The 11,526-nt window shown below is 34.9% G+C and overlaps 1 protein-coding gene across 10 annotated transcripts in view; it reads right to left on the bottom strand.

Annotated features, from left to right (window-relative positions):
* Positions 1-11,526, bottom strand: part of LOC136838776 (cell adhesion molecule Dscam1-like) — a 470,432-nt gene that overhangs the window by 168,425 nt on the left and 290,481 nt on the right. The window lies entirely within an intron of this gene.

Below are 11,526 nucleotides of genomic sequence, written 5' to 3'. Positions count from 1 at the left end.
AAGGTAGGATTCTGAATGGACATTAAGACAAAAAAAAAAAAAAAGGACAGATGGAAGAAATATGTGGATTCAGACAACGGAGAAGGTTATGAGTAACAAGAATTTCTTATAAAACAATAATGTGAAAGGTTTGAAAGTAAAAGGGAAAAAGCTGTACTGCAAGAGCCATTCATGAGCGTAGAAATAGCACGTGGTATTGGGAGTTAAGGTTATATAGCATAGAAGGCATCTTGTTGAGAGCAATTGAAAATTCTTACGTTTGAAGTGCGTGTTAGAATTAGTAGAAAGGACAAAACCTAGTTTGATGTAAAGTGGGTCAATCACAAGGGTATGTTAAGTCTTCATGTCCAGTAATATTATTATTTTTTGTGATATCATTAATCGTAATAAGGACTGAGATGTGGGTACAAAACTGTAGCATAAAAACATCGGTCCTAAATTCAGTTTGGAGTGTCTGATGATTGCAGATGTTACTGTGTTGACTGAGGATAACGATGCGAAACTGCAGAAGCGGCTGAAAAAATTTGAGGGTATTTTAAAGTTAAAAAGAGTCGAAAATTGATATTGACTATAATGAAGAATAAACGGAGCCGTGACTGTTGACTTATACGAAGCCCACACAAACACATATATATATGTGTGTATGCATGTATGTATATATATATATATATATATATATATATATATATATATATATATATATATATATATCTTCTTCTTCTTCTTTTTATCTTCAGCTTTTCCCATCTTTATATGGGGTCGCTGTTTGTTATTAGTCTTCATCTTCTGCGATCATGCAGCATTACCTACTCACATGTCCCTGTTAATTGTGTATGTATATATATATATATATATATATATATATATATATATATATATATATATATATATATATATATATATATATATATATTATATACTGTACATCCATACATGTATACACAAATGTCACACAAGTTTATCTTAGTGCATATTTGCATAAACAAAAAAGAACAATGACCGTACACCCAGCTGATACATATGTAAAATCGCAGGCATTTATATACATGAATATTTGTTTAATAAACGATCTTATCAATCAAATCTCGACAGTAATGGCAGTGGAACTTCATTCATACTCTTTATAACACGCATCCTGCTGAGCGTCTCTTCCTTCTCTTATTCTCTTCATATAATTCAAGCACCTTTTCGATATAATGCTTTTTGTTCTATGGACAAAAATCTAAAATTGTTGTAAGGTTACCATATATATCATGTATCAAATGACACTGGTCATGTACCAGGTAACACCGACTTTATAAAAAAAAATAACAATAATAATAAATAAGGAGCTTCTGTCACGGACAAGACAAATAAACTAGATTATCGCCCCTATCGAATCAAAATTCTCCGCATCTCCCATAACCGATTCAGGGAGTGAAAAATAAAGCATTGCAGCCACGACGTACAAACTCATCGGCGGTGCTGCGCGAATCCATTTCGAAAGAATGGCATCACGAGAAAGGACGCAACAAGGAAGAAGATGTAAGAGGCACCGTTCCTTGTTCCGTAATAACCACGACGCCGGTCTCAAGTGCTCCATTACGGGGGTAGCGGAGCCGGGTAATGGTTGCAAAGAACCATCCCCGCAAAGCGACCTCACTTATCAGATACTCCTAACTTACGAGGGTGACCGTTAACTGAAGCGGTAATAGCGGCAGCAGTAATATCAGTCATAACTGAGTCTCTATTGTGCGGCGGAATCGTCCCGTCCGACCATTATGTGCCATCCGGGAGAAAGGCGAGGGGGGGAGCGGGGACTACAAAAACAGAAACTTGACGCACTAAGTGGGTCCCGTAAGCCAAAGCAAAGTCGTACCCAGGAAGAGGGACGCGGGCGGGGAAGAAAGGCGCCTCTACTCCTTTAGTGCTCTGCAAATAAGCTTCACGTTCCGTAACGTTATCTGTACAAGCTCCTCATTAACCACGGGGCTGGGAAATACGTTTGAGCTATGTATGTATGTATGTATGTATGTATGTATGTATGTATGTATGTATAAATAATGTAAGTATATAAATAATGTAAGTATATCAATACTAATAAAATGTACTAATAAAAAAAATAGTACATTATGTTGAAATGTCGAAGTCCCACTTTGTCAACACGTTCTCTTTATCAGAAACATTTTCGACCAACTGGTCAAGTTCTAAATACAATAATAAGGTACCCTTCTTGTTCAAGCCTGTCGAAATCCCACACTTTCCTCAATGTTCCTATTTCAAAATTCCCAACATATATGCTGTAAACTTTTTTGTACGAAAATTTAATTCCCTTTCGTAACAGAGCCATGTCGCAGAGGAGCAAGTTATTTAAGAAAGCTATAAAGTGCAACTGACACAAAAGGGGCGATCCTGATAAACCAAATGAGGGCCAACAGGAGGGCCTTCAAAACCAAACCAGAAAGATGGGATGAGATTTGTTATCCCTGGATTCTTTCCGGTTCACGATATCGACAAGAATGAACTCACTTCCGGGAACATGGTCCATACCCTTATTAACAGTTTTAAATTAGATTTTCAATTAAATGTCACTTGTCTCGTCCCATTTCGCATCATAAACGTGTGTGTGTGTATATATATATATATTATATATTTATATACATATATATATATATCTACATATACTGTACATATATACATATATATATGTATATATATATATGTATATATATACATATACAGTACATATATATAAATAAATAACATAAATATATATATATATATATATATATATATATATATATATATATATATATATATATATATATATATATATATATAGATATAGAGAGAGAGAGAGAGAGAGAGAGAGAGAGAGAGAGAGAGAGAGAGAGAGAAATAGTCAAAGCCACTACAAAGGTTTATGACAAAGACGGCTCCATTTTCAGATGAAAGCACTAGGAGGCAATTTCGAGTCAACTCTAGAAGTCTGTTAAATGACACAATCATACAGTAACAGAACACAGAAACAAACCGCGAAGTTGCAAATAAACAAGCAAACATACAAAGGCGATAAAAAAAAAAAAAGTGACACGTCTAACGACGCAGCATAAAACACGAAGTAAACAGCTAAAACGATTTTATAGAGCTCATGAAATGCGGGACCTCGATTCTGTGTACTGTAGGTGCAAGGCGAATTCGCTGACGCCTTTCCGTCAAAAATAAATGAGGCTAACTCTCTTCAATGTCGTACATTCTTATCTACTGGAAACTTTCTATATTTTCGACCAACCGGTCCGCCTAAACCCCAGTCATACTAAAAAACCGAAAGACCCTAATACAAAGAGGGATTCATTTCAAAATCATTTGTGGAATGCAGGCAGGAATGTGACATTTCACTTAGTTTATAAATTGACATTTAGCGAATTTATCGTTACCAAAGGCACTGCCGTCATGCATACCACGCCTGAAGGTCAAATTCCCTTTCTGCATAGCTGACCTACTCTTACTCAAAGACCGAAGCGCTCATCCGAATCTTTCAGCACGGGTTAAATTAAGCACGACTGAACGAGGAATAGTTGTCACTCTACCTTAAGGACATTATTTAAAGGCATTCATAAATTTAATCTTTAAATACCACCTGAATACTTTTTGGCACCGCAAATGGATATCATAGAGAGAGAGAGAGAGAGAGAGAGAGAGAGAGAGAGAGAGAGAGAGAGAGAGAGAGAGAGAGAGAGAGAGAGAGTCCATAAATTTAATCTTTAAATGCTAGAATACCTTTTGAACCTCACAACTGGATACCAGAGAGAGAGAGAGAGAGAGAGAGAGAGAGAGAGAGAGAGAGAGAGAGAGAGAGAGTACATATATTTAATCTTTAAATGCTAACCGAATACTTTTTAACCTGGATACCATAGAGAGAGAGAGAGAGAGAGAGAGAGAGAGAGAGAGAGAGAGAGAGAGAGAGAGAGAGAGAGAGAGAATATACAAATCGCTGCATTTCACAACACTAAGATGAAATACCCTTGCTCAGACAGAGGACGGCACCAGATAAAAAAAAAAAACTTTTCCCTCCCTCACACTTCCCCAAGTTCCTCATCCTCCCACACCCAGCCCCACACACTCGAGCTCACCCCGAGAAAATCAGGAACATCCTAATTCAGTTTCGTAATTTTTCACTCGGACGTTTTGGGCCAGGAAAAAAAGGACGAAAAAAAGACGAAAAGAAAGAAAGAAAGAAAGAAAGAAATGGCGTGAAAGTTGGGAGTGCAATGTGACAGATGTTTTCGTTCGCACGACAACACGAAGGTCCTTCCGAGAACCGACGTAGTCGTTGAGAGACGACTCCGTAAGATCAGATTGAAAGGGAGGCTGAGAGAGGGGGGGTTCACAGAAATCCTCGGAACAAAGCACTTGGGGCTATATGATATTATACCTGGAAAGGATTGAGAAGGCAAACTATACATCAAGTGAAATCATTTTTCAACAGGTATACATCAGGTTTACAAAAAATGTTCATGAGGTCACGTTCGCACAAAGCATCTCAGTGTAATCAAAAGGATTTAAAAGATGTCCTTGGCAAAACTGTTCTAGGTAACTCCACTAAAATACTTTATCTTTTCAATCATAAGATTTATCCACATTCTAAGTTTACCCATCAATTCAATCTAATCCAGTTGCTAGAGGCGTGTCAATTTGGACAAATTCGCATGAAAGACGGTAAGTGCTAAAAGTATTACATTCCTCTCACATATTATCTTTGGTATAATTTTGTTCAAGTTTTAAAGAGCCCAACAATTGATTTTCCATAACATCATATCAGACTTAATCAATTATGAGACTATAAATGTAAACTGGACCAACAAGCAACCATTAAATAAAAACAAACAAAATAAAATGTCTCAATAAACTTTAGGTACAAAAAGTTTTACGTAAGCTTCAATAACAATAAGATTACCTGAAACTTTAAAAACAACTGTCCATAACCTAAAAAGAGAGTATAATTACCAGAAATCAACAAAACTTGCGTTCCGACCTTCAGGGGAACCAAAACACGTGTGTTTTGGACTTGTTAACTTTTGAGAACATCATTTCCCCATAGCTTCATCCGGCCAATTACGGCGGAAAAGGTAATAATATAATTTCTCGTCCAGCCGATTCTCTTTTAAAAGGAAAGTTTCCTCGATAAAGTGAATGGAACAACCACACCAACAACTGTACTTGAAAATTCTTGCTGACTGTTAATAAAATTCTGAGCGAATGAAATGCACGCAAGCGTTGTCTTTGATGCCTTTTGTCATCAGTAACGAATGAGATTCATTTGGGTATAATTTCAAAACAAAGCCTCGGACCCTGTAATTAGTTCAAACCAAGGGGGCGTAATGATGAGGGTTGGATTTGATTTATGAAATTCAGGCTGTCAAGCCAAGCACCGGGGCACTTCCGGCCATTCAACGCTCAAGACAATGAAAAGAGGGAGCTGGAGTGGTTGGACAGCAAGATAAAGAGGTCTAGAAAATAAGGGAAATAACGTACATGGGTCTAAAGATGGAACTGGGAGAAAACCCCAAAGCTGCATTAAGAAGTAATAGTTTAGAGAGGAAGGCAGTGCATCTCAGGGTCGAAGGGACGCTGCAAACACCCTTTAGTAATGCCTAGCCTACCGTGCACCACGAGAGGCACACTGACAGCACTGCACCACTAAGGAGTTATTGAGGATGGTAATGATGACTGCTAGGATCTCAAATCTGGCTGGTGTCTCTGGAACTAGAGAATCCATACAAACATCCATGAACGTCAAGGCCGTAAAATTTCAATTATAATGAGAGAGAAGCATCTGGGTTTATGGATGTCAGTTCAACGCAACTTTATGTCATGTCACTTCAAGAGAAAATGGCCATTATCAGCTTTGATATGAGGAAGTTTGACATCCTGAATAGTAGATAGAGTATTAAAATAGTTCACTTAATTCCTTAAAATGATTTAACACCATAATTCTGGGAACGGTACAGTTTTTCATTGTTCTCTTTTAGGGAAACACAAAATAACAAGGTATTCAAATAGCTACTTTAATTTCCTGTTTCTTTACACTGCTGGGACCGTAAAGATGTCTGTCAGTTTCATGCAAATGTTTGTACAATATTTACATTTGGAAAAATTAGTATAAAAGTAATTAGAAGATGATATACGAAAAAAACCTGCATTGGCAAAACAGACAAGTTTTCGGTTTAAGTTTTCTCTATATCGATCTCATATCAGGCAATCAGGAAGTGAATAAAAATACGTGAACAATATATATATATATATATATATATATATATATATATATATATATATATATATATATATATATATATGTACATATATACATACATATAAATATATAATATATATATATATACACATACACACATATATATATATACATATATACAGTATATATAATGTACGTACACATATAAAAACTTCCTTCTATTCTGATCGCCCTTTCCAAACTATGAAGTACCAATTTGCAAGAGAGAAAGCAATAGGTAGTTGGAACAGAGCAAAACAATCAAAAAGTTTTCACATTTTCTATAACTATGAGACACATAAAAATGTGAAATAGAGATACTTGACCCACATCATCGCTAAAACTTTACGTATTCGGAAAAAAGTATATTCCTTTTTTCTACTGGCAGCTTCGGCACAATAATACCCGGCAACACACACACAACAGACACACACACACACAAATATGTACAAATACTGACACTCATACTCAGCAGAAAGTTATCATAGTGAAACAGGAAGAAAATACTCAAACAAATTTTATTCCTTCGAAGAGTGTCGGATCTGTTACGCAGGTTATGCGATACTAACTAAATATCGATGAATTTTTGTGCATAAACAATTCATCGGTACACATTCCAGCCATGGAAGACTTGGGTGTATTGTATACGGTCATACACAGGAAGGCTTTAGACCAGTGGTTCCCAACGTGGGGTGTACGCCCCCAGGGGGGCAGGCTGTTTAAGGGGGCCAATTCCAGAATGTTTAAACCTAAAGTTAATATCCTTTTAGCGTTCCTCCACGTGAAAAGGAGTTCACTTTTTTAAAAATAACAATTGTATATCACAACAGGTGATTAGGTGGGGCATGGCCAAATAAACGGTTGGGAGCCACTGATTTAGACAATGACACTTCATGGCAAAAGCGCTTTGGAAACGAGAGGCCTCTCTCTCACATATAATTATTAATATTTCAGCCGAGTAAACCGAAAGATACTTCGCACACACACACACACACACACACACATTACTTTTATTTATTCAATCAACACACTGGGATTACGCATACGAAAGAACAAACCTTTCGTCGGAACGTTTTCTCAAAATAGTAAACGCTGAATGAGAGCATTTAAAACATATGGCACTCCGTGATAACTGCAGAATAATCCTTGGAAAGTGCAATGGAAAGTAAATAAAAACAAGCCAAAACGTGTAAAAATCATCGACCAAAAACAAATATGAAAAGTTTACACCAGTTACGACTTGGATCAACGTATCACAGAAATGCAGGACACTGAAAAACAATAAACGATATTCGGGTAAATAAAATTAAGTTGGGGAATAAAAAAAAAAAAAACCTATCATTACAGGTATACAAATCAAGGCAAACATCAGTATTTCAAGCTGTAACACGAAGTAAAGGGAAAACGTCAACAAAGCTTGTTACAGGACGTGAGACCAATTTTAGCTTCTGTTCCTGAAAATAAATATTCCCCGTTAACGCCTTTGACAAATAAGCAGATAAAAGCATCAAAATATGAAAAAGTAAGAAATGTAAACAGCGATAACTTTAAAGCTTCCTGGAAATCACAAGACCTTTCTCACTTTTTCGCTGGAAAAATGGTTTCGATAAGGTGGATCCCACACATGCAAAAATAAACCATCATTCACTTCCCCTCTCCTTTCTCTGTCTGCATCCATGCATATTTACACGCTAGATATATATATATATATATATATATATATATATATATATATATATATATATATATATATATATATATATATATATATATATATATATATACATACTGTATATATATAATATATATATACACACATATAGACATTTTATATATATATATATAAATTTATTTATATATATATATATAAATATGTATGTGTATATATATATATATATATATATATATATATATATATATATATATATATATATATATATATATATATATATATATATATATATATATATATATATATATATTGTGTGTGTGCGTGTTGTAAACAAACGCCTGCACAAAATTACGCATACAAATGTAAACACAGTACCACAAAGAATCGCGAACATAAAAATGCCGAGGTGAAGGAAAGAAATGAACAAAAGAAAAAATGGATAAGAAAACTTGGCGCCCATCTCCATTTCCTAAAGCGCGAATGCCCTTTGGTACGCCATAGAAAATAGGCACACGCACATACATACACACACACACCTGGGTTCACGAAGATGACAGGATTACGTTCCGAAACTGACCTGCTGAATTCAGGGAAATCTAATTTAATAGAATCTTTCTATGACCCCGGATGGATAAAAGAGAAAGGCGACATTCTTTATGACGGTACAGTCACTCTTACGTTATCTCCAGGTTATGAGACCCGGTCGAGGAACTGGAAATATATACGTTCTGCTATCTCATGTTATTATCCCTTATTCTCTTTGAATTCCCTGCGATTTCAAAACTGGATGCGGAGGATCCGGAAAGAAGTTCTACAATTTCACATTTTCCCGCGCGGTCATTGTGGCACATTTTTGCTTGGCAGACAATGCAACAGAAATCGCAAATGCATATACCGTGGCCTGTCTGTGTGTCAGCCAAGTGTACAGTTTTAATTATTCAATTGACATATCAAGGGTATACAGCCTACTTCCACAAGTCTGTATGAATGATTTCTCGAATCAATGCATGCTGAGCTAATGTACTAAAGTTATCCTAATTTAAATTTTACATTATAATCACGTCTTTTTCTTATTGTTTTTAGTAATGGTTCAGAAAATGCTACTCTCTTTGCATAAACACTTCACATGCATGAAAGTTACTTCCTCTGGCTTCATAAATCACCTACTTTCCCTTTGTAATTTCTATTCCATACACTCTCATATTTCATATTTTCTCGAATGCAAAATCACTCCTTATCATACACCCTCATATTTCATATTTTCTCGAATGCAAAATCACTCCTTATCAGACTCAGAACTCTTACTACAGTAGCTTAGCAGATCTCGGCCAAACTTGACTCCCTATACTTTCGCCAAAGCTTCTACCATCATTTTTATATTTTCAAGGTCCCACTGACAACAGTATTGGAAAAAGTGAGGACTTTCTTGTCATCCCTCCAATCTTCTGTAGCTTTCTCTCTCTCTCTCTCTCTCTCTCTCTCTCTCTCTCTCTCTCTCTCTCTCTCTCTCTCTCTCTCTCTCACTGCAACCAATTTTTTTCTTATTTAAATGCAAACCATTATCCTGTATCGGTTACGGCGGTTAGGATATTTCTAAATTCACAAATATGAAATTTAAAGACCAGATATTGTTAATTCGAAGGGATATATATATATATATATATATATATATATATATATATATATATATATATATATATATATAAATATACATATGCATGTAAATATACGTATTTATAAAATAAATATATATATATATATATATATATATATATATATATATATATATATATATATATATATATATATATATATATTTAATTAATGTATGGATGGATGTATGTACGTATATCAGTATATACTAAGCACTCTAAATGCAGCTTTTAAATAAAAATCTAATTAATGATGAACAAACCATGAAATATCGTACGTGAAAAACGAATCCTTACAGAACTCATTCCTAGGAGAAACATCGTAAACATCAATTAAAGTTAACGACATAAGCTTCTGTTATGATATACTGAAATAAAAAAATAAGTGAGTAAAAGGCAAAGTTAAATGAAACCTTCTGGTAACATAAAAAAAAAATTCCAATTGAATTATTTTGTTCTTTAAACACCCGCTTTAATTCAAAAAGACAAAAAAAGGTACCAATCATATCTTACGTATAAAAAAATGCTAAAATGTTCATCAATACAGAGAGAAATGAGAACAAGAAAAATGAAAAAAAAAATTTTTTAAAAATGAGAGAAATCGACCCTCGGGGAAAATGTAGCTATGATCATCAAATGACTTGCTTCTGAAAAAATTTCGGACGGTGCTATTATTCTTGCACCAGGAGGCAAAAGGGGGCGATGAAAGAGCTTAATGGATTTTTCTCTGTTCGACATAATTCATAAATTCGCCCGGAGCTGGAAAACATCACGGCGCAAGGTGTCCTTTTCACTGGCTCTTGTCGCCCGGGCACTGGACCAAACGGCATATGATTAAAGATTTATTTTTGTATATGGTCGAAAAGTTAGATAATAAAATAATAATAATAAATAATAATAATAATAATAATAATAATAATAATAATAATAATAATAATTCAGTTTGGTAACTGCATATTAAATCAATTCACAGCTATCGAACACAAAATACGAAGCAAATACATGAATATATAGACCATAAAGTGTTTATTACAAACCCACATGATGGTGGAAAAACGCATTTCAAAACAAGTTCCTTTAGCATCATTCAGCAATTATATGTTATCCAATAACTCCTTACTGCCGTCAATGCAACAGGAAAATGGCGGCATGTCCAGATCAGCAAGGTGAAGGTACAAATTAAAAATGAAATAATCGAGATCACTACATAGATAAAAAAAAATGCAGTCGATTAAAGCCTCAAGAACAAAGACTGTTACTAAGGTGGGTCTTGTCACAGGAAGGACAGAACTTAGTCGATTCCTTGAAGAATCAATGAAGTAATTTCCTGGATGCAGAAGTCATAAATTTTTCACATTAGTCAACAGAAAGTGTGGTGATCTACTTTAACAGACACTAACACAATCATACTGAACCCAAAACATCTAATAGAAAAAGTGTGAAAAAAGGTGCAAATTCTTATCACCGTGGGGTCTGATGTCATTCCAAGAACTTGCCGCCCAAGCAATCTTGAATTTTTCTCAGAATGTCTATCGATCGGCAATTCTGTAACTTTTGGGCCCTCGTGAATTTTCAGTGTTAAGGTAACATAAAATTCAAATGTCACTGAATATATTTAAAAAATTTTATGCATGAGGCAACGAATGTTTAGGCTGTACCATTTATTTATTTCTTCATCTGTATAGATGACTACTTAAGAATGCCCTAAGAATTCAAACTTTGTTAGCACTATGCTAGTATAATTTTTCTGTGAACAGTATCATTGCAATCAAACACATGAATCTAAATCCAAAAGCAGCCAATCTTTCTAAAACGAAAATCATCAAGGGATTATGAAAAAAGGATCCAATTTTTACCTGGAGTCTTTTCTGTGATTTAAGAGCGGATGGTCGGACATACGGAAAATATTCTCTTTCACCTTTTGTAACACT

Source organism: Macrobrachium rosenbergii, chromosome 5, assembly GCF_040412425.1.
Source record: "Macrobrachium rosenbergii isolate ZJJX-2024 chromosome 5, ASM4041242v1, whole genome shotgun sequence".
NCBI classification, from domain to species: Eukaryota; Metazoa; Arthropoda; class Malacostraca; order Decapoda; family Palaemonidae; genus Macrobrachium; species Macrobrachium rosenbergii.
The sequence above is the reverse complement of the archived record's forward strand: the minus strand, read 5'-3'. Positions and strand labels throughout refer to the sequence as shown.